We start from the raw sequence: 26255 nt of genomic DNA, 5'->3' as shown, positions 1-26255 counted from the left end.
AAAGTAAAACTTTTGTTAGTCCAAGAAAATGTGGATGTTGCAACACTTACTAAAACATGGCTTAATGATGTCCTTCTTCCACATCTTCTGCTTAATTCCATTAGATATAAAGGATTACACAAGTTTAGAAAATATTGTAAAGGTGAAGGGGTGTCAATAAGCACTAATCAAAATTTAATAATGAAGCTTGCAAAATAATCCCCGGGATTCATGAAGCTCGGCGCAAGGCCGGCGTAAGGTCTGCGCCGGCGGTGCAGTGAATAGCCGGTGCAGTAGCGCCATATGCATATTAATGAGAGTGCACAGCACCCACTGACACGTGTGTAGTGTACGTGAGCGAGCCCAGGTAGGATGCGTCTGGAGGCGTGTCTAAGCCGCCTTGAGGTGAGCAACCTAATGTGCTGACAGCCACGGTCCGCCCATAATAGTAATGGCAGCAGCCAGGTCCCGTGCAGAATGAAACGCACGTAGAGTATGCAGCATAGTACCCGTCCCAAATAAACGGAGAAGCAAATACAAGCCACGAAGGCTTAAGTGTACCCATCCAAGGAGCAAAGGATACGCATATGACCGCGTTTGTCCCGCAATGCACCGTCAGTGGTTACACTCAGAGAAGGTGTACAGCAGCATGTTAGCGCGCCGCACCGACATAGGAGCAGCGACTAAGGTCACCACCTGTCCCACTTTGGGTGGGGCAGTCTCTCTATGGGCAGTTGTGTCCCGAAAAACGTATTAAAATGGCAAATGTGCTAAGATTGTAGGACATAATGATATCCCGTATTTAATGTAATGGTAGCATGAATTGGTTATTTCTGTAACTGAAATACCTAAATGTCACAAGAAACAGAATAAGCAAGCAAATTGCCACAACAATAAGCTTTTACTTAGGCAAACAAGTGAAGTTCTATGCTATATAGTGACCGTGTGTATGTGTTGGCCTGTAAAGTCAGATGTGAGTCTCGGAAATATCCCAGCTTGGAAACTGGAAAAGGTGGCAACCCCAGTAGCGACATGGGCATGGTCACCAGGGTTACCAGCTGTCCCAATGTGCCATGGACAGTCCCTGATTGGACAGTTGTGTCCCTGCAACAATTGGAAAAATGGCAAATGACCTCAGATCCCCTGCCAAAAATATTCCCGCAATATACATGTAATAGTAGTATAAAACATATACATTTGTATATGAAACACATACATGGCATAAGAAAATGAATAAGGAACCCAAATGCTTACAGAATAAGCTTATAGTATGGCAAACAAGTGAAGTTCTGTCAACTGCACTTGCCGTGGGTATGTGTAGTCCTGCAAATTCCAAAGTTTCCACATAACATGCCCCACTATGGGCATTGGAAAAGGTGCCAACCATAATGGTCACAAGCAGTTGTGAGAGTACATAGCCAGGTAGCTGTGTCGACATAACAACAGTAAGGAATCAAGATACCTTAAACACAGGTAAACATGTGCATAGCAACATATCCCACACCCAGCAACGTCTCTGTCGCATACACTGGATGGTGTATGTTGAAGTGTAATATCCAGAAGCAGAACCCATGCATTCAGATGTAATACACAATAGCCTCATTGTACATGTCAGTCCCACCCATGTACACCTGTGCACCCTAACCTGCTAGCATCCGTGTGCAGCTATACACCCACACACAATGTGCATACCTGAAATGTGGTAAGATGTTTGTGTTAGGCAATGCCACGGCAAATACGTACCCCACATGTCACCAACCCACCTCAGGTACAGATATGTAAATGGCTGCATGTGAATGTGTCTGCAGAATGTGTACATCCCGCATGTGGTATGTACCCGTCGAAACCATATAGGTTTGCATACGACACGGTGCACATAACTGTACACATGTGGACAAGTCGGGTTGTTGAACCACCGCATCGATGTTTAGCTATGCAGTGAAGTCGATCACATATAGCGGAACACGTGCCTATCAAACAGGACATCCTAACAGGGTGCTACAGGCAAAGAAGGGGAAGGTGGGACATCACATGTGGAGAGTAGCGTTGCCGGACGGCCAAATACACATGGTCAAGGTAAAGGACGGAACAACATGCATATGGCGGATGGATGTTGTTCAAAAATATATATAGAAACACATATGAAGTGCCAGTCTAGACTCGACATACTATACAATGCACTGTATTGTACCGCAGAATATGGCAGTAGAAGTAAGCCTGCATGTAATTGGTGAAGCTAAGCTGTAGTGTGATGGAATTCTGATCCTGGCAGTAACCAGTACAGCAGGCTTATGTCTGTCAGCATTAATTATCTGCTGGGTTACAGAACAATAAATGTATGTACATGCATAACATCACCCCTTCCTCTGAGGAGGATGGCCTTGTGAGCTCAATCGAAGATAACAGTACAACTCCTTACCAGAGAGACAAAGCAACGTATTAAGAAATTAACTGAGTACTGTATCGAACAGTCTAGGGTCCTTGAAACAGTTACAATCACAGAAGGACAGTGTAATTGACAAGGTGCCTTGCAAGGCTGTGTTATTCTCATGGGAAAACATTTTAAAAGCACGACCCCAGCACCCACGTATGTATAGACTATTGTGGACCATAGTGATGGAAATGCCCTGTGACCGACCACGCCAGTAAGGTGGGCAAAAGCTGATTGTAAACACTATATAAAGAAACTGCTTACTGTATAGAGTCAGACAAAACTCTCATACTTGGACTGTATATGATTTAGCCTGCCTGTGTACACTACTAAAACTTTCTGAACCCGAGCCTCCTGTGTTATTGACTGTCACTTAGAAAAGCCTACTGATAACTACAGTCTGGTTTTAACAACTTATTTGACATTGTGATCCTTGTAATCCGGAATTCCCTTGGTAAGCTACAGGTCAGAGTGCATGGCTGGTTAGACATCTACGCAGGAGAATTTGCCTAAATGGTTCTTCTTGAATGAAAAGACCTCCAACTGAATTGTTGTGTGTAAAGAGGCTGTTTACTGTCTGATCTGTGGCTGAAAAGCGGAAAACTGGATCCCAAGAAGAAATCGTGCAGCCTTAAACAGGAGGCTCAGGTAAGGAGTGTTTGCCTCTTTGTCTCTATTGTAGATCAGGGACCAGACTACATTGTGTTTTTGTTAACAGTTGTGATAGCGGTCAAGACCTACCCACATACTGTTAAATCTGAACATAGGTCAGGGGAACACACAGCAGAGTAAATAGTCATTGTAGACACTACAGTGGATACAGGGAAGGAGACACCACGTGGTATGAGAGAAGGGTACGTAGCAGTCGTGTAGAGGATATGGGAGATTATTGAAGAAACAGATCATGTGATCCGCGCTTGACGGTGACGGGAAGTATATGCAATCGCAGAGAGCACATAATGTGAGTTATCCAGCAAAATGGGGTAATAAATATGACATTGATGGTATATTACACAAAATATCGTTACTGAAACATTGTAATCCCTGAAAATGTGATGCACATGTTCTACGGTAAACACCTGTTCCACCCTGAGAGGGACAGTCCCTCTTGGCCAGTTGTGTCCTGCAAACAAACCGAACAATGGCAAATGTCCTGATATCTCAGGACAAACATTTCCCAGATATATTTCAAAATGGTAGCATAAAACAGTAATATTGTATCTGGAACAACATAATATCATAATAAACAGAATAAGCAACTGAAATGCTACAACAATTGGTCGCTCTCCTGGCAAAAAGTGAAATCCTGTCCTATGTACTGACCGTGGGTATGCTTTTTCCAGGAAAATTACACGTTCCGAACACTAATGTCCCACATTGTGCATTTGAAAAGGTGGCAGCCCTAAGATGTGCAGGCGACAAAACAGCGACAATTGGGTATCCGTCATGCACATAGGTGGATTGAGGTAGTGAACTGAAGGGAACAGAACACTACAAATGTCAAAGCATCATACGCATACAGAGAAGATCATAATACAGTAGTACCGATAGCCCCCACAACACCCTACCACCGCCTATACCACATCCAGGATATGAAGCGGAGGGCAGGCTAGTCCCCACACGTTATCCTGTGGCAACAGAGGTAGCACAACGACCAAATGTAACAGAAGCTATTGAAACCACATCCCGAACTTGTAACATACCTAGGAACACCCGAGTAAGAAGACAGTCACTAGAACAGAGTGAGGATATCTGTCAATTAATTGAAGTACCGAACCCTCATGCAGGACAGGAAGGCCAGGACCCAACCCCCGTAGTGTATAGACCGTGGACACCAGAAGATATCTGTAAAGTCACAGAGGGAATTTCATCTACAAAGTAATCGCTATTCACCATGCAATACCCCTGTATCTTCTGATCGGAAAACAAAGGGGGAATGGCGGATGGTACAGTATGTACAAGCTGTAAATCATGTAATAATACTTAGGGTAGCGATGGTGCCAGACCCACACACTATATTCAATGCTATGAACACGCCACAGAAGTATCTTACCGTGGTACATATAAGCTATGCTTCCTTTGCAATACCTATACATCCAGATAGTCCGTATTGCTTTGTATGTACATTCAGGGTAACAGATACAGCCATACCCAGCTATCGCAGGGATACTGTGAAAGTACAATGATATTCCCACAGGAGATGGCTAGCTACATTCCGGTGTTAACTCCACCCGGGCCAGTCAAGTTCTACTTTATGTGGATGATATTCTGCTTGCGGCCCCTACCCAGCAGCAATGTATGGAAGATACAATAGCATTATTCAGATATTCAGCAGAACAGGGACATAAAGTAAGCAAGCATAAATTGCAACTACAGAGAATACAGGTCAAGTACCTGGGATATGTGGTATCCAAGTAGGGTAGAACATCACATTACGATAGGACGGTAGCAATTTCATAAGCACACAAGCCAACTAACAAGAAGGGAATGAAGTCCTGTCTGGGCCGACTAACATTTGTCAAAGCTGGTTACCAAACAATGCTTTGGAATCCGCTGTATTGTCTGCCTTAATCTTTAATACACCTATGGCAGCACAACACATACTACACTGGATTACAGTAGCAGAAACAGCTTTCTGCAGACTAGAACGATTGATAGCTTCAACATCTGTAGTAGGTCTCCTGAATAATCATAACACATGTTGTCAGACTGTAGATCATAAGCGGAGATATATGACGCCAGTCTTGATGCAACAGCATGGAAGTAAGCAACGCTACATAGCTCACTACTCATTGCAGTTGGACACTGTGGCATGGTCAGTGCCACATTGTGTACAGGCAGTTGTTGTAGCACCCATGGCAGTACAGGCCCCGCACTTAATGTTACTAGACCACCCTCTCACTGTGAGAATGTGTCATGCAGTTGCGATCAGTCTGCTGCAAGAGAAGATAGCATTCCTGACCCATGCTAGACATTTGTCTTGTTTGACCATACCACTGAGTCAACCTCATATGGTGATTGAACGTTGTACAACATGAAACCTATCAACGCCACGTCCGACACCTGTGTATGGCACACCACACAGTTGCCTATACGAAATGGATTAAATAACTACACACAGACATGATATCACTGATATACCCTTAGATGATGCAGAGGTGACAATTAATGTGTACGGATCATGTAGACAGAGTCCAACAGGAACGAATCAAGTAGGGTATGCAGTAGTTATTGATAATGAGATTGTAGACGGCCAAACCCTGCAGCATAACGTGTCTGCTCAAGCAGCAGAATAGATAGCTTTAACACGTGCTTGTACTGTAGTGGAAAACTGATGTGTGGACATATGTCCCGATAGTCAGTATGTTGTCTGTACAGTGCATGTTTATGAGCAGCAGTGGAAGAATAATGGGAATGATAACATCCACCGTAAACCGATTAATCATGCGCAATTGATCTTGAATGCATTAGACTCCATTCAGTTACCCACTAAAGTAGGTAATTGTAAATGTGCAAGTCATAGAAAGCAACAGGATAACAGTAGGAAAGGTAAGGCATGAGCTCATGCATCTGCAAAACAAGCAGCCTCACAGTTGGAAAGTGTTTGTGTGAATGAGGAATGACAAACCTCAGACAGTTTAGATGTAGAAATTTTACAAACAATGCAAACATCAACTACGAAAGCAGAAAAGCCGACGTGGGTATGACGAGGAGCAATCCCTGAACACGGACTGCACATATCCACAGTGATAAAGCCAATATTAACGCCTAATGTATTCAGATATGCGGCTTTGTGGAGCCATGGGTAGAGACATGTCTCAACAGGGGGGATGGTACATCTGGTTAACAGAATACCCCTAACATACGGAATTACGAACCACATACAAACATCATGAGCAGCGTGTCACATTTGCAGTAGATATCATGCACAGGGAGCATTTAAACCGAAGGGAGTGAGTTTACCTACACCACCATAACTGTTCCGCACTATTTGTATGGAGTTCATACATCTGAATAAATGTGAAGGGAACAAATACTGTTTAGTGATTACACATATATATAATCATAATGGGTAGAAGCATTCCCAACCATGAATCCGGATGCAGCAGCAGTGGCAAAGGTGCCAGTAAAATAAAGTATCCCTAGATCTGGCATGCTGTAAAGAAGCTACAGTGACAATAGAACACATGTAGTGAACCAGACAATCACGCAACCTGGGAGATTATTTTGTATTTCCATGAATGTAAATTGCATGTACAACCCACAGTCAGCATGACTGCTGGCGCCGTAAAGTGGGATCCCGAGAAATAAGTAGAGGAGGTTGGTGGGTGACATCCAGACGACTTACATGTGCTGTCTACCTCTAGCATTGCTGAGCATGACAACAGTTCCAAATGTAAAGTGCTGCACACTTCAAGTAGTATGTGGAATGGCATATCATGTGCCAGAGTGGAAAGCTGTCATGCCTGCAGAGCCGGAGGTCGATGGCTCATTAGCAGGTGACATGAGAGGATTGTTAACCAATAACACTGTTCTTCAGTTAAAGTCTTTACAGATAAAGAGCAAACGAAGACGGACGATAGCTGACACCAGTATCCTGTGTGTATGTCACTGTTATCCAAAGAACATTATTGGCAAGTGGAAAGTGTGAAGGTCTGTACCAGCTCCTGTTGGCAACGCCTACTGCAGTAAAGTTTGCAGAGAGGTCGCCCTGGGTCCACCTCACATTTTTCAAACCGGTAAAGGATATCAAGTCTGATTGACATCTTGTAGCTGATATACCATAGAGCCTGAATCACCCGGCAAGACTGTATAACAATACAAAGCAACCCCAAAGACATTTTGTTTGCTGTCCTAATGGTTATACACCTATTAACCATGTTTGTGTTTACTTTACATTTGCTGGGACCTTACCTGCACATAACTACACGGATACAAATACTGATACGTGATGAACTGGCCACAGAGTGTCTTCCACACTTCAACAAATACCTAGGCATGACGTGTGTGCATATACAGACTATGAACACTTTAAATTGCTGTGTTTGTACTGCCATAGCGACATCATATGGAGGACTTCCGATGCATGTTGTCCCCTTGGGGATAGATTGAGACTTGTGAATATTTACACTTTGATACAGGTTCTGTGAGATCACAGGACAACGTGGCACTGTACTTACCTGTTACACAAAAAGGAATTGTATGTTATCATAAACATGATACAGTTTCAGTTTGTGGGAGTATTTGTAACATAACTGTGTCTTACTGATGTCATATAACAGCCAAAGATCACAGTACTACTTGTAGCACCATTCATTATTTGTATTGAAACATCATGAGAACAATGTGGAAGGATGTGCAGAAACATCCTGAATTGTATAAACAGTCCTCTGTTAGAGACAGGAAAATGTTACATGCAGAGGTAACCCGCATCAGTAGTAAAGTAGAATATTGTTATGTTGTTTGTGGGAAAAAGCATATCAATGGTTACCTGGGAATTGGTCCGCAGTTGTTATTTGGGTTATCTGGCTCCAGTCACATGACATACTGCACAATTGCCTCTGGGTGCGAAACGCACTATAACACATATAGCTCAAGAACTGGGAACACAGTCGAGAAACCTAGTAATCCAGTGGGTGAAATGGAAGCTGTTCTGACATTCCAGTCTTCTGCAAGAGATAAAGGAATACCGATTCATATGGACTTGTGTGACAGCGTCATAACCTGGGCTGGAACACTCCCAGCTTGTGGAGTAGTGAAATCAATCAGGAACAGAGGAAGTTATCAAAACCTGTCGGAGGGATGATGAATGTGACTTTCCACTCTTGAACTTGTGACCGATGAACTGGATGCAATGAGAACTGTTGTGTCACAAAATGTAATAGCGCACGACTGCACCGTGGCGCCGAGAATTGGTACGTGCGCTTATTAAAGAAGATCGCTGTGTCCAACTACCACATGAAAAGACCAAAATCAACGCCCACCTAGAGGTAATACAGCAGGTGTCATCCATGGCGGAACCAGGCCCAAACCCACTGACCAACCATTTCCACAAACCATTTGGTGGATGGGGTCAGTCATACTGAATATCATGATTGCCATTTGTGTTGTTCTGCTCATATTGGGAGCATGTGTCTATTATGGATACTTTGCATGTAAGTATTAGTCAGGGACTCTGGCGACATATCTGTACCCGAGACTATGTATCAAGACCTGTAGTGGTATTTGTCAATAGAAAATGCAATCCTTCTTGAAATGTACAACAAATTACTTGCCTAGTTAAACGTTCCAGAGAGGAAGAGGCTAGGGAATGAAATAATGTTGTATATGTTTCTGGATAGAATAGAAGCAATCAAAGGAGGGAGAATGTTAGCAAAATACATATTTAAACATATATATGACGTGCAACTTTAGAAGCAAATAGTGTATAATGCATATTATTCTATCGCACAATATGGCAGTAGAGCTTATCATGCATGTAATTGCCTGTAGTGTAGCTGCAGTGTGATTGAACCCTGACCCTAGCAGTAACCAGTGCAGCAGGTGTATGTCATTCAGCATTAGTCATCTGCTCGGTTAGAGAATAATACATGTATGTACAGGTATATCTGTCATCCTTCCACTGAGGAGGATAGGCTTGTGAGCTGTAACACAGAGTACAGCTGCTCAGCAAAGAGACAAAGGAACCTAGTAGGAAATGGAGTGAGGACCGGATCTGAACAGTGTTGGAACCGTGACAGAGCAGAATTTACCAAGTACAGTCTAATTGAATATGTGGCTCGCAAGGTTGTGCTATCCTCATGGGAAAACATTTAATAAGCATTACCTGAGCACTGTTGTAGGAATACAACGTTGTGGACTCTAGCAATGTAAATGCCTTGTGACTGACCACATCATTAATGTGTGCAAAAGATGATAATATACACAATGCTCATACAGATGTAACATGTATAGAGTACAACAAATGTCTACACTTTTACTGCATAGTTCTTTGCCTCCTGCTGCACAGTAGTAAAACGTTATTAATCTCAGCTTCCTGTGTTATTGACTGTCATTTTGAAAATATGAATGAGTGTTACAGTTTGATTTAAACAACTTAATTGACAGATGTGTACGTTCTAGCATGGGAATAGGTCAAGCCAACCATCACAATGTCCATGTGTACCACATACAAACAGCCAGTAACACGCAGTAGTAGTGCATGAAGGCATACACGACTGTGGGAATAGTACAGGACATATGGCAGGTGCCAATTGCAGATGCATGACACAAACCCCAGGATGGGTGTCCCTGCAAAGAGGAACATGTGCCAACCACAACTCCCACAGATGTACCGGCAATAAAAACACATGGCAAACACACAGAAACACTACTGTCCAACACACGACTGCAACGGAGCCTGGTCAAACACCAACATGAAGCATGCACAAACAGGGACTTGTGTAATGTTTGCCTTAACACCCACATAGGCCAAAGAAGAATAGAATGGACATATGCATGTAATGTTGTGAAGGATGTGTGGTAGTCCTCAGTATCACAGTGTTAGGGACACAGATACACTGTCATCAACTGTGACGTATGTGCACTGTACACAGCATACCTGCATGTAATACAGAGGACAATCATGTGCCACAGAAATATACACTGGAGAAAGAGTATAGGGATAGACAATTGTAAATGTGACAAACTATGAATATAGGTTCATATGACCATAGGTACAGGGTAGGCCATCGTCCCAGGTTCAGCCATAACACTACACCATAGTTAGGATGACTTTGCCAACCTTCTGTGCTTCAGATAAAATACTCATGATTTTGCTGTACCTCCGGCAAGCAGTGATAATGATGTAATCCCTGGCATATACCTGCAATTCTCCATCCAATGGACAACATACCCGCGAACAAGGCTAGGAAGGATCTCTGTCTCACATGTACTGTGATGTAGATCCACAGCATTATGAGTGTCTGGGTGATATATGTGTCACTCAAACACATCCCATTAATGACCGTGACAAGGTAAATGTCACCTGCCCTAGTGGTTCTGGGGATGCAGATACAGTAGGTGAAGCATACACATGACATATGGGTTGACATGGCCTCGTATGTCAGGCACAGGTCAACACTAAACAGCAGGTATGTGACAATGTGGCAGGGGTCCTACAAGTGGGGCAGCATTACACAAAATGATGTCATCCTGCATCTGTACAACAATTAACCTATGAGGGCTTCCCAGCTGCTGTAGGTGTATGGTCAGATACAGTCTGAATGGGGCAATGTAGTAAATCATAGGTGTAACACGTAATGGGTACAAGGAGACAATGACCTAGCCTGATGTAGATGTGAATCCCTGCACAAACAGGTGGGCAATGTAGAAGTCCCACACAACCACGATAGCAACGTGTGTGTTGAATGAATGGTGACCGACAAACTCTGTCCCCTGATCCCTGGTAATCACCCCTGTGCTGAGTGGACAGCCACCTATATGCTGGACAGGGGTGACCTAGTAGTTCTCCACAGGTATGATGTTGCATTACTTAGCATTTAGCTGTGGGACATGTCCCTGACAGCAGATATGCATATCTGGGAGGCCCCTTCAAGGATATCTGTGTCAGATGTCCGTCCCACTATGGCACCTGTTTTGCAGTCATCTACAAACAATGTTGCCCACAAAACCCCTGTGTGTGCCTGTACCGTGGAAATGTAGATGTATGACAGGAGTGGACCCACGGAAGGGCCCCATGGGACACCACTTGTGACAGGCAGTAGGTCTGACACGCTGCCAGCAACTATGACTGTGTGGGTTGTGTCGCATAGACAGTTTCCAACACATTCTGTGATGTACGTGTCCACATCCCAGCCAATGGGTTTATCAACGATACTTGAGGGGGGTAATGTGATGAAGGCCTTTGCCAGGTCGAGGTAGGCTGTATGGACTGCAACACCCCCATCAATGGCCTCGGTGACTGTCCCGAACATTTCACCCATGCTTTAAAGGCATGAACCGCCCCTGAACAAGACAAACCGTGTTGGATGCAAAGTATGTATGTCCCCTATGCAGTCATATACGAGCCGCAGTATGATCCCTCCCCATGTCTTTGCAGATAGGTCTCCTCATGGTAATGGGACAGTAATAACCAGGCTCAGTGGAGGCATTGGCCCTGTGACGTGGGACTACAGTTGCCATGCGACACAACCTGGGTACCTTACCTGAGGTGAGGCTACAAAGAAATAGCTGTCCTAACTGTGGGTCTAATACCTCAATGAGATAGTGGAGTACACAGTGGGGTCACCAGCTGGTCTCATGGATGCTATGTCCACTACCCTGGAGAGAGCATGTCCCACCTGTGTGTCACAGAACATTTGTTGACCACAAACCGCTGGTACAGACATCTCCTCATGTGTGGGGGAGGGTGTGGAGATGTCCATACTGGACTTGTCAGCCTGTTTGTTGGCAATGTGTGTATGTTGAGTAAACCCCACCTCTTTGTGAACCCAGTCAGAGCATATGTGGGAGTGACCTCCCAGGTGTTGAGCATAGCAACTGACGGTGGTATGATTGTCAGCCAGGTCCATGTAGGTATATCTGTGGAATGTGCCCTGACCATGGCACGACAGTGTGTAACTCTACACATATGATGACCAAGGGTGTCATAATTCACAAGGTGTCTGCTCCACCTTGTAGTAGCCACCTCCTCGTGTTGTACATCCTGTGTATGGCTGGGGTACACCACACTGGATGCTTGGCATTGGTACAATGAACCACAGTTGGTTAAGTGAATGCCAGGTTCATGCAGTCCTGTAGGTACTGGTAGATGGCAAATGTGATTGATGCAGTGGCTGCAGTACTGTCGACCACTGGCTCAGGGTCCTTAAAGGAGACCACAGTAGTGTGCAGAATTGTGTAGTCTGCCTCTGAGCAAGCAATGTGTATGGTAACTGGCAACACTCGCAGCAACGGATGCCAATAGCAGAAGCCAATGTCCAAATAACATAGATTAACTTCTGCATGATAATATGTCTTATCATACATGTATTGACACGTGTGTGCTAATTACAATTGCAAATGGCCGGTAAGACTGGCCTAAAGTTCCCGTGATGTACACAGTCTGGAGGTGTTGTTTCGATAATAAAGTGGCAATACCACCCAATCGTGACCGCTGGGTATGAAAGTGGTTGCTAACCTGCAACATTGGATGTACACCATTGGGTTCTGGTGTCGGAAGACATGGTTCCTGTAGCACTACACAGTATGGGTAGACAAGCAGACATCCGCGATTGCTGAACACACAGCATCAGTGAAACCCACTGCTCACAAGGACACAGTCCGACAAGCTCTACACTTTACATATGCACAGTGGTGTCCATTGTAGGACCCAAAATTGTGGAATGAACAGAATAATGTCTTATTTGAATGCGTATCTGAACTCATTGTCGTCACAGGTACACATATGCACCGCAAGCGTGTTTAATGTTGCTGATAGCTGTCCATGTAATGCAGCACAGATGCACAGAAATACCCAGGGTACGGGTCCATAGAACTGCGGCCACATCACAGTCCCGCACACATGACGGATGTGTAATGGGTACTGTCAATTGTTGCAGTCAAGGGATTCTGGGTATGTAGACTCTGGGCTCGGTGTTGTTTCGCAGGCAATCCTTTGTCCCGCCCCGTGGGAGGGATGTGTGCGTAGCACCTGCCTTACTCTCCGCTAATAATGCAAACCATCCACCGGAGAATGCTAAATGCAGGTGTGGAATGTGTACAGCCCTATACTAGTGTCCAGTAGGCAATTCTCATGGATGGACAGCGCTATGGCCAAGATGGCACCCACAACTGCAAACCCGGGTAAATTACATAGCCGCGGTAAGGCATAACACAGGAAATACACATAGGGACTACAGTTGACATTCCACATACAAAGCCGGACCGTCGTGCCAACACCGGCGTACACAGCACTCAATCTGCCAGCAACAGAATGAGGAGCACCCGCTACCGTACAGCGGAACAGATGTGCGACCTGTGGAACACATACTAATGGCACACACACAACGCCAAGTAGGATATGTAAACTATGGCATTCCCACCTATGAAGACAACATGGTTAAATGAAAACATAGGTAATCAACATGTTCCGTGGTGTTATATTGGAAATACGGTGACGGATATGTCCCATTGGGATGTCTGAGGTTTATATGAAGCAGTTGCTAACCAGCATCTTTGGATGTATGTCATTTGTTCACAGTACTAAATCACCTGGTTATGTAGCACCATGTAGACTGGGTAGTGAAACAGACATCCGCGATTGGGGAACATACACCAGCAGTGAAAAGCACTGGGCAGGTGGACACAGTCCAGCAACATCTAACTTGACATATGCACATCGGTGTCCATTGTAGGACCCAAAAATTCCATTCATGGAATGCCTGCTAGCTTCCTGCATTACTCACGTGATCTCATTGTCGTCACCACGTCACAGGTACACATATGCACCGCAAGCGTGTTCAATGTTGATGATAGCTGTCCATGAAATGCAGCACACATGCACAGAAATACCCAGGGTGCGGGTCCATAGAACTGCGTCCACATCACAGTCCCGCACACATGAAGGATGTGTAATGGGTACTGTCGACTGTTGCAGTCAAGGGAGTCTGGGTATGTAGAATCTGGCCTCATGTTGTTTCGCAGGCAATCCTTTGTCCCGCCCCGTGGGAGGGATGTGTGCGTAGCACCTGCCTTACTCTCCGCTAATAATGCAAACCATCTACCGGAGAGTGCAAAATGCAGGTGTGAAATGTGTACAGCCGTATACCAGTGTCCAGTAGGCAATTCACATGGATGGACAAGCGTATGACTAAGATGGCACCCATAACTGCAAACCCGGTGGAATTACACTGCCGTAGTAAGGCATTACACAAGTAATACACATAGGGACTACACTTGACATTCCCCATACAACAAACACAGACAACCAGCCGATGAAGTCCAAAGCAAAGACGAGGTACTGTAGACACCGCCAGTGACCACTCAGAGCACACCAGTAATTAAATGCAGTCACCATAGTTTACTGAAGCTCTTTTCGTCTGCTTCATAAGCAGACTTATTCAGAATACATACAATGCAGTCCAACCTACTGCATGTAAAACCCTTAATTGGTCAGTAAATTAGATGTGCTAGGTATTACTTACATGCCTTAAAGGCAAACAAGCAAACAAACTTTACTTGGGTTACAGATTCCACACAGTGAGGACATCAGACATTGCTTCGAAAGGTACATTCTTCATAGAGAAATAGAAATATATGTATATATATGAAAGATGAACCAACATAATGTTTTCCAAATGTCTGACTGTGTAAGCTACATATATATGTTCTACGGACTGTGCCAATATATTAAAAGAACTGCAGACACCTAGTAATATAAATGAACCATAATATACACAGATAAACCGTATGATTATGACTAATGTAAAATAGACCAACGAAATGTAAAGATTCACAATGTGGTAATGTAAATATTCATTTAGAAGGTTACTTAAATAAATCAATTCAGACATCCATGTCAAAATACTAACAGAAGGCCAGCGAGGTGCCTGCCCTCACATGTACTGGGATGTTGTTCCACAGCATAGTGAGTGTCTGGGTGATGAATCTGTCCCACCAACACGCTCTATTAATGACAGTGTCAAGGTGTACGCCACCTGCCCTTGTGGTTCTGAGGGATCTAACTTCTTTAGGTGAAGCATACTCATCAGATCTGGGTTCGACATGGCCTTGTATGCCAGGCACAGGTCACCTCTGGGCAAGTGGTATGCAACTGTATACATCTGTAATTCTTTCAGTTGGTCAGTATAACACATATTCCTGAGACCCTGCATCTGTTTGTCGATGAACTGTTGGTGCCTTTCCAGCTGCTGCAGGTGTCGGGTCACATACATTCTGAACGGGCATTGTACCCAATCATAGGTCTAATGAGTGATGAGTACAAGGGGACAATGACCTCCCTGATCTAGATGTGAATCCCTTCATGATGATGTGGGCAATGTGGAAGGTCTACCTAACTACGTTAGCAACGCAGTGTGTCTAACGAACGGTTAACAACAACCCGGGTCCCCAGATCCCTGGTAACTCCCTCTGTGCTCAGTGGATTGCCACCTATATGGTAGCTACCGGTAACCTTGTTCTTCCCAAGGGTATGACTATGCATTTCCTGGCATGTAGCTGTAGGCCATGTCTTGGCACCACTTATCCACATCTGTGAGGCACTCCTGAAGGATATCTGTGTCAGATGTGTGTCTGACTATGGCACCCAGTTTGCAGTCATCTGCAAACATTGTCACCCATAACCCCCCTGTGTTTGCTTGTACTTTGGAAACGTAGATGCTGAAAAATAGTGGACCCAGGACTGGGCCCCATGGGACACCGCTTGTGACTGGCTGTGAGTATGACATGGCGCCAGCAACTATGACCATGTGTGTTCTGTGACTTAGCCAGTTTGCAACCCATATGGCGATGTATGGATATACGCTCAAGATGACGGGTTTATCACTGATACCCGAGGGGGTATTGTGTCAAGGCCCTTGCCAGGTTGAGGTAGGCTGTATGGACTGCTTTACCCTCATCAATGGCCTTGGTGACTGATCCTACAAAGTCAAACACGTGTAAAAGGCATGATCTGACTTTGACCAAGCTAAACTGGGTTGTATCCAAAGTATGCGAGTCCCCTATGTCTTTATCTATGAGTTCCATTATGATCCCTCTCCATGGCTTTGCAGATAAGGCTTGTCAAGCTAATGGGATGGTAATAACCAGGGTCAGTGGAGGCACCATCTATGTGAAGTGTGACTACAGTCGCCTTTGTGCTACTACTCGGCACGATCCTGAGGTGAGGCTAAGATTAAACAGCTGTCCTAAGTGTGGGTTTAATTCCCATAGAGTTCATGGAGTACACAGCTGGGACACCATCTGGTCCCATGGATGCTGTGTTGACTGCCTTGGAGACAGCATTTCCCACCTGTGTGTTACAGATGTTCCAGGATCTACAAGTCTCAGGTATAGATAACTCTCCATGTGGGGGGGAGGGGGGAAATGTTAGCACTGAACATGTCAGCCAGTATGCTGGCAATGTGTGTAGGTTCAGTCATCTTCACATCATTGCGAACCCGGTTTGAGCATATCTGGGAGTGTCCTCCCAGGTGTCCAACATAGCTAAAGAAGGACTTATGAATGTCTGTTGAGTCCTTGTTAATTTCTCTGTTGAATTTCCCTGGATGATTTCATGACAGCTTGTAGTTCTTCACATATAATGAGCAAGGGTGTGTTACCTTACAAGTATTCCGCTTTAACTTGTACTATCTACCTCCTGTCGTTGTAGAGCTAGTTCATGGCTGGGGTCCACCAGACTGCATGCTTGTCTGTGGTACAAAGAGTCTCAGTTTTGTATGGGATTGCCTGATCCATGCAGTCCTGTAGGTGCTGGTGGAAGGCATATGTACGTGATTCAGCGGTTTGAGTGATGTTCACCACTGGCTCAGGGGCCTTAAAGGAGACCACAGTAGTGTTCAGAAGTGTGAAATCGGCTTTTGAGAAAGGCATATGTATGGTAACCGACACCACTGTACACATGGAACATCATGGCAATACACCACGGCTGGATGTGGGTAATGCTGGACATACCCATGCCAGACGTGGCGATTTCCCGAGTCCGATGCCCGAGGGACCACACACATAGCCGGCCTTAGGCATAGGCCAAGTAGGCAGCCGTCTAGGGCGTTGCTCTACTCTGGGCACCTTTCCAGACTTTGTTTGGTGTAGGTAGACCAGGAGGGGGGGTAGCGGGTGATCTTGCGGTGGCAACTTCTGCCTAGGGCACCACTTAACCTAAGGCCACTCTTCCCGTGGGTAATACAGCAGTACCCACACCCAGACGCAGGTCATTGCTAGTATGGCATATCATCTATGGCAAGAAACCATATATTCCCAGACATAATGGCACAGCATAATGCCTGTCCGCCGCCCAAACGCAGACATACGTCACCCGCGGCGGTGCGGACGCATTCGCGCGAGATGTCCATTACCAATGTCGACATTGTCTCGCTTTGTGAAACAAACTCCACATAGCGATTCAATACTAAACAGCGACGGAGAACCCGATGTCCCCGTGGCTGAGCTGTTCAACCTGTTCCGCCATGTTAAATGTGTGTAGCACAGCGGAACCGCCGCAAACCAAGCAACGGACATGTCTGTGGCTCAGTGAAAGCCGCCACGCAATGGTAAACCCATGTAATATTGCGACACAGGTCATACATACCGAGGGTTAGTAATGGAAATTGGTCCTCTCGACCAGACCGAGTGCATTTAGTATAACAAGATCTACAACGGGTACACCGCCAATCGATGACACAGTTATGAATAATTGGGGGGGGTGACATGGTACCATAGACACGGACAAAACGTGCCCATGTGACTCATCTAACATTCGTACACGGTCAGGGCAGTTCCGCACACTGGGCGGACAAGACCAAACCCAAAGCACCACAGCAACACCCTGACAATCAAAGGCCTGTATGCGTAGGGGATATAAGCACCTGTCATCTGAACATCCCTGCGGTCACGACATATGCATCCTGGGCCATGTGCGAGGTGGAATAAGGAATTTTTAACATGCAGTACCGCCCCTTCCCCAGCAGGAGAATGGATGCCTGTGACGGGCGTGATGCGGGGATATGTAAATGTACTTAAGTACCATGGGTATGCATATTAATGACACCGAACAGCTAACGGTAGTGGTCACGGTAACTGGCAAACGTGAATGCAGTCACGCTTGAATTACGACTATGGAACATATAGATGTGAACGCGGTACGTACGCGCCCATGCTGCAAAGACTGTTACATGTATAAAGTTGTAAGTGCGTTCTGCACACGCCCGTCAACCGGATCAGACATATGTTACCGGAATAGTCACAATTAACACATAACACGTAACCACACAGACCCAGTAAACATTTATAAACAGTATACGGATATGCATGTGCGCCGCGCAGAACCCACAATTAGGAAATGCGAAAGTGTGCGTGCGTGTGTGATCCACTGGAAGCAGGGAAGGTTAAGGATGTGTCCTCCACTCATTTACATTCATAATTGTACAATATATGCTTAAATAGTACTTACTGATTCCATGCTTTGGAATCGTAATGCTACAATTATACACATTGATATAAAATATCCTGATCAACACACTACATTCTAAGGTTTACTCACAACAATTATCAACTATGTTTCAAGATACTGATTGTATTGACCAATATTGTATTTATATTAACACATTGTTGTCGATTATTGTTTCCATGAAGTAATGTATGCAACACTGATTTGTATATGTCACGCCATAATCAAGACTTGTAGCACTGTCCACTTAACTATGAGCAGGTTTATTGATTATTTGACTTTAAACTGACTCTGAAGGAAGTGTATAAGGGACAACTATGTAATGCATTTCGTGCTCGACGATGCCCCATGTTAGTAGGTGAAAGAGCTCCGCATCGCTTGACTGTGGAGTCTATCATTTTGTCATTGTCTGTTTTGGCCGATATATGTTCAATAATGTCGTTTATGAAGATGGGCAGGACGCAAGGTTTGCTGTATTTCCGCTTACTGGCACGTGGATATAGATAGGCCAAGTAATACATAATATGGGTAGTCAAGCAGACATCCACGATTGGGGAACATACAGCAGCAGTCAGAACCACTGGCCAGATGGTGACAGTCCAACACGTTCTACACTTTACATATGCACATCGGTGTCCATTGTAGGACTCCAAAAATAGTTGCGTTTACACCTTCGATCCGCTGAGATCGGCCAGACAGAGTGTCAGCCGTGACTACGGCACAGCTAGACATGCACCACCAGCGTGTTTAAGGTTGATGATACCTGTCCATGAAATGCAGGACATATGAACAGAAGTCCCCAGATTGTCGTGTCCATAGAAGTGCGTCCACATCCCAGTCCCGCACATGAAGGATGTGTAATGCGTACCCTGGGGGTTTGCAGCCATGGGATCCTGGGTATGCAAAATGGGGCTCGGTGTTGTTTGGCAGATAATCCGTTGTCCCGCCCCGTGGGAGGGCTGTGGGTATAGCACGTGCCTTACTCCCCACTAAGGATGCAAAGTATCCACTGGGTAATGCTAAAAGCAGGTGTAAAATGTGTTCAGCCCTACATCAGTGTCCAGTAGGCAATTCCCATGGATGGACAAGTGTACGACCAAGATGGCACCTATAACTGGACACCTGGTGGAATTACACAGCCTGCGTAAGGCATAACACAGGAAATACATTAGGGACTACAGTAGACACTCCCCATACAAAGTCAGACCGCCAGGCGAATACCGCGCATACAGCACTCGATCTGCCAGGAACAACATGAGGATCACACGCTACCAGAATGCGGAACAAAAGGGCGACCCGTGGAACACAAACTAATGGCCTACTAACAACCCCCACTTCCAAGGGCATACGATGTTTCAACACTAGCGCTCCCGCATATAACGAACATGCTTCAATGAATAAATAGGGTATGCATGTTCTGTCTGTTTTATATTGACATTACAGTGGCGCATATGTCCTACTGGGCCTTCTGAGGATTACTTAAAGCACCTGCCAACCTGCAGCATTACATCAATACCATTTGGGTTAATCGTAGTAGAACATGGGTTTCATAGCACAACATAATATGTGTAGTCAAACAGACATCCGCGAGTGGGGAACATACAGCAGCGGTCACAACCACTGGCCAGATGGACACAGCCCAACATTTTCTACATTTTACATATGCACATTTGTGTCCATTGTAGGACCCAAACATTTCTCCTTTAGCAACGCCAACTGGGTGCAAGCGGAAGACCAAGATGAACTACAGCCGTGACTACGGCACAGCTACAGATATGCACCGCCAGTGTGTTCAAGGTTGATGACAACTGTCCATGAAATGCGGACATATGCACAGAAATCCACAGATTGTCGAGTCCACAGATGACATCCCATTCCAGCACACATGGAGGATTTGCTATGGGTACTGTCGAGGGTTGCAGCCATGGGATCGTGGGTATGCAGAAATGGGTGTTGGAGATGATTGGCAGATGATCCATTGTCCCGCCCCGTGGGAAGGATGTGGGTACAGAACATGCCTTACCACCCACCAATACTGACAATCATCCACCGGAGAATGCTACATGCAGCTGTGAAATGGGTACAGCCCTACACCAGTGTCCAGTAGGCATTTCCCAAGGATGGACAAACGTACGGACAAGATGGCACCCATAATAGCAAGCCTGGTGCAATCACACAGCCGTAGTAAGGCATAACACAGGAAATACAGATGGAAACAACAGTAGACACACCCGTAGACATCCATCCGCCGCGAATCCCGGGCGCATACAGCAGCCAAGGTGCTAGCAAGTATGTGGGGATCACCCGCTTCCACTCGGGCGGAACATACGGGCGACCTGTGGAACACATATTAATGGCACACCAACAACGTCAACTAGGAAGGTCATACTATGGTTAAAATATGGCGCTCCCACACATAAATAACATACTGTCATGAATAAATAGGTTCTACATGTACCGCTGTGTTATAATGACAATACAGTGGCGGATAGTTCACAATGGTACCTCTGAGGATTACTTAAAGCAGTTGCCAACCTGCAGTACTACAGTAACACCATATGGGTAAATTGTGGAAGGACACGGGTTCCGTAGCACTACATAATATGGGTAGGCAGACAGACATCCGGGACTGGGGAACATAGGCGGCAGTCAAACCCACTGGCCGAATGGACACAGTCCAACATGTTCTACACTTTACATATGCACATCGGTGTCCATTGCAGGACCCAAAAATTACTCCTTAAGTAAGTGGGCAGCATAGTGTGAACCGAAGAGGTGACAGCCGTGACTACGGCACAGGTAGATATATGCACCACAAGCGCCTTCAAGGGTGATGACAACCGCCCATGAAATGCAGGACATATGAATAGGACTCCCCAGGCTGCTGCGCCCATACACGCATGCTCACATCCCATTTCCGCACACATGAAGGGTGTGCAAGGGTACTGTCGAGGGTTGCAGACATGGGATCGTGGGTATGCAAAAATGGGTGTCGTGTGGATTGGCAGATGATTCGTCCCGCCTGCAGCGGACGTGGCCATGGCATATGCGCATTCGCAATAATAATGCCGATCATCCACCGGAAATGGAGAATGCAGCTGTGAAATGTTTACAGCCCGATACTAGTGTCCAGTAGGCAGTTCCCATGGATGGACAAACGACGCCAAGATGGCACCCATAGCTGCAAACCTGGGGGAATCCCACAGCTGTTGCAAGGCATAACCCAGGAAATACAGATAGGGACTACAGTAGACACTCCCCATTCAAAGCCAGACCGCTGGGCAGATACCGCGCATACAGCACTCAATCTGCCAGCACATCAATGGGGATCACACGCCCATACAGTGGAACAGATGGGTCACCTGTGTAAACATACCAATGGCACATTCTCAACGCCTGCTGGGAATGACATACGATGGTCAAACTATGGCGCTGCCACCAATGAAAGACATCCTTCGTGAATTAATAGGATTGATGTCAATAGACCATGGCAAACACCCAATGAACAGGAAAGACTTGCTGGCACCCTATGGCCACAAACCATGTCACACATAGGTAGATGGAACAGTCAACTTAAACATTTCATTCATTTACACGCCGCATATGGTATCCAAAGGTACTTCATAGACATGTATGCGTTATCACCCGTTGGCCCCGTGAGACTTACACATAACATGGAAGTATCCAGGCTTTAAATGTCCACCCTTACACTTCCATTTGTCACTTTCTATGCGAACAATGAACATGTAGCCACAGCATAGAAAGCACAGACGGACTGCTAACGAAACACACACATGTCAACATCACAGAAAGCATACTATGAACACACTATTACATGATATTGTACTATGAAACACAAACAAACCAGCAACCTGCAGCAAGAATAGTCCCCGTAGTTCGACACAACACAAGTCTTCGTAACATTTAAACAGTTTATTAAAACATGCAACGTTTACGTTGTTTCCATTAACGTTTGCAGAATAAAGCAAAGTCTAAGAATGTTCACAATCAACAATGTGAGTCTTAACAAGATTTTAAATATCACACTGTTGATTGTGAACAGTTTAAGAATTTGCTTTTTCAGAAGAAGTTGCGAAGCAACGGAAACACACACACACACGGAAGGGACGGAGATGAACCTACGCCTATCTACATGAACTCACTACAGTATGAAGCATTTACAGAACGCTACCGAAGTTTACTGAAGAGAGCTGTCAGAGGCATACTTGTAGGCTGGTGACGCCACCCAGAAGACAATAGTTGGCAATAGCCAAGGTATGTGTTATGGAGAGTCTAAAAGCATGTTCATTCGCAGAGGCAGCTGGAACACACACACACACACACACACACACGGAAGGGACGGAGACGAACTTACGCCTATCTACATGAATTTACTACAGTATGAAGCATTTACAGAACGCTACCGAAGTTTACTGAACAGAGCTGTCAGAGGCATACTTGTAGGCTGGTGACATCACCAAGAAGACAATAGTTGGCAATAGCCAAGGTATGTGTTGCGGAGCCTAAAAGCATGTTCATTCGCAGAGGCAGCTGGAAACACACACACACACACACACACGGAAGGGACGGAGATGAACCTACGCCTATCTACATGAACTTACTACAGTATGAAGCATTTACAGAACGCGCCACCGAAGTTTACTGAAGTGAGCGCTGTCAGAGGCATACTTGTAGGCTGGTGACGCCACCAAGAAGACAATAGTTGGCAATAGCCAAGGTATGTGTTATGGAGCGTCTAAAAGCATGTTCATTCGCAGAGGCAGCTGGAAACACACACACACACACACACACACACACGGAAGGGACGGGAGACGAACTTACGCCTATCTACATGAACTCACTACAGTATGAAGCATTTACAGAACGCCACCGAAGTTTACTGAACAGAGCTGTCAGAGGCATACTTGTAGGCTGGTGACGCCACCAAGAAGACAATAGTTGGCAATAGCCAAGGTATGTGTTATGGAGCGCCTAAAAGCATGTTCATTCGCAGAGGCAGCTGGAAACACACACACACACACACACACACACGGAAGGGACGGAGACGAACCTACGCCTATCTACATGAACTTACTACAGTATGAAGCATTTACAGAACGCTACCGAAGTTTACTGAAGTGAGCGCTGTCAGAGGCATACTTGTAGGCTGGTGACGCCACCCGAAGACAATAGTTGGCAATAGCCAAGATATGTGTTGCGGAGCCTAAAAGCATGTTCATTCGCAGAGGCAGCTGGAAACACACACACACAGAGACACACACACACACACACACACACACACACACACACACGGAAGGGACGGGAGACGAACTTACGCCTATCTACATGAACACACTACAGTATGAAGCATTTACAGAACGCTGCCACCGAAGTTTACTGAACAGAGCGCTGTCAGAGGCATACTTGTAGGCTGGTGACGCCACCCGAAGACAATAGTTGGCAATAGCCAAGATTTGTGCGGAGCCTAAAAGCATGTTCATTCGCAGAGGCAGCTGGAAACACACACACACAGAGACACACACACACACACACACACACACACACACACACACACGGAAGGGACGGGAGACGAACCTACGCCTATCTACATGAACACACTACAGTACGAAGCATTTACAGAACGCGCTACCGAGTTTACTGAGCAGAGCTGTCAGGAGGCATACCCACGTGGTGGTATCATTTGCAGAGGCAATGCGCCCGATCAGGAGTTAGGTCAGAGTGCGCAGTCACGCAGCCTGCTACCATCCCAAGGTCGCCATACAGTAACACGTTAGTGCTGCAGTCGGAATACCAAGTAACTACTGATCAGTACATCACTGCCTACTGGGCATGCTCAGACACTTAGACTCGCACAGAGCAGACATGCATACACATGGTGCGACGGCATGGGTGGCGAATGTGGACCGCCGTGTGTGTCCAGCCACACAACAGAAACCTGGCCATGCCACAGACGTGGCCGCTATGGCGGGGATACAGGCATGCACCCGGGTATAACTGCAGTCGGCCATGTTTGCACTGTGCTGTGTGTCTATCTACACAGCTGCCTACTGGGCATGCTCAGACACTTAGAGTCGGCACAGAGCAGACATGCATACACATGGTGCGACGGCATGGGTGGCGGAATGTGGACCGCCGTGGTGTGTCCAGCCACAACAGCAACCCGCCATGCCACAGACATGGCCGTTGCATCGCGGAATATCTAGGTGCAATTAACCATGTGTAGGACTGGCCTACAGTTTGTTGCATGCTACAGACAACCCTCCCAAACACAGGCTACCTGCACAGATGTCCTGAGGACACTGGTGAGTGGGCATGCTCTCACAACAGCACCGTATTGGGTGACATGAACCACCCATACATAGACTGGGAACATCAGCCATGGCACAACACACTACGCCACGGGTCACAGGTGTTCTCACACCTGGCCACTGTTAAACAGCCATGCACCATACATACTAGGGGGGGATGTCTGACAGTTCTGCCCATCACACATGGTGAGGATATGCCCCACACAGGATGTACAGCCCTCAATGGTGATGCCAGACCGTATAGTGGATCCACTGGTCATCCACATCCTGTAACCAACACCGCATGGGGACCTAAGTGATGACCTCTCCACAACAAACCACACACATCATACGACCGTGTGGTACCCTACAAGTCCTCCATGCCAGTGTTGAACCCAGGCCAGACCGGCAACCGCCTAACGAATGCATTCTCTGAGCACCCACATGCATGTCTGCAACAGGCAAACATGATAACATCAGGACCTTGTCCACCACAGGTAGGCACATGGTGTGGTGGACCCCAGCCACTGACTAGCTGTACATCAACAGTTGGAGCTAATACATGACAGAGCAATGTCAATACCAGGGAAACCATCTCCCATTCATACCGGCCACACATACAATCATCCACGGCCGCTTGTGGGAGTGGTACTGCAGAGGGCACATGAGACAACCATAGGGCCTTCCTTAACTGTGGTAAGGACATGGTTGGGGCACACAGACTTGGCTGGAAATGGTCCAGAATGGTACAACGGTCACTGCACCCACAGACATTGTCTGCAAACCAGCGGACATCTTCCATGCATACATCCCACCCCCAAGAGGGACATAACCATCCCACCAGAGTGTAGCCTCCCAAACATCTCATATGGCCTGGAGTGATCCCATATCTGTATGGCGGTTGACACAGCACCACTGGGCACCGATGGTGTCCCTGGCTGTGTGCTACCCATCCTCATTGAGGGCCTCGCCCACACATGCGCCACTGTGTCATGTTAGCCTTACTATGGGCTATGTCCCCAATGGACGGCATATGGCATCTGTGGTCCCACTATGCCAGGGTAGTGCTCTTATGGACTGTAGACAGCCACACCCTATCCGCTTGACAAGCCTTGTCTGCAAAGCTGTGGGAGGTCCATACAGGTGCCCATGGATACAGACAGCGTGTACAGCCAATACCGAACATACCCACAACAACATAGTCAAGGGCGGATCCTGCCTCCCGAACTTGCTCGCCCTGTCTGGAGTGGTCACCAAGGCCATTGATGGGGATACGTGGGTTTGCACACAGTACCATCGCCTGGTGGGAGCGCTCAGAGCACACTACACATGGGACTCATGGAAAGGCTCGCCAGCATACATGTGTGGACAT

The sequence above is a fragment of the Protopterus annectens genome, chromosome 4.part0, assembly GCF_019279795.1.
Source record: "Protopterus annectens isolate FY-2018-M chromosome 4.part0, PAN1.0, whole genome shotgun sequence".
NCBI lineage: Eukaryota > Metazoa > Chordata > Ceratodontiformes > Protopteridae > Protopterus > Protopterus annectens.
This window is presented reverse-complemented; position numbering follows the sequence as displayed.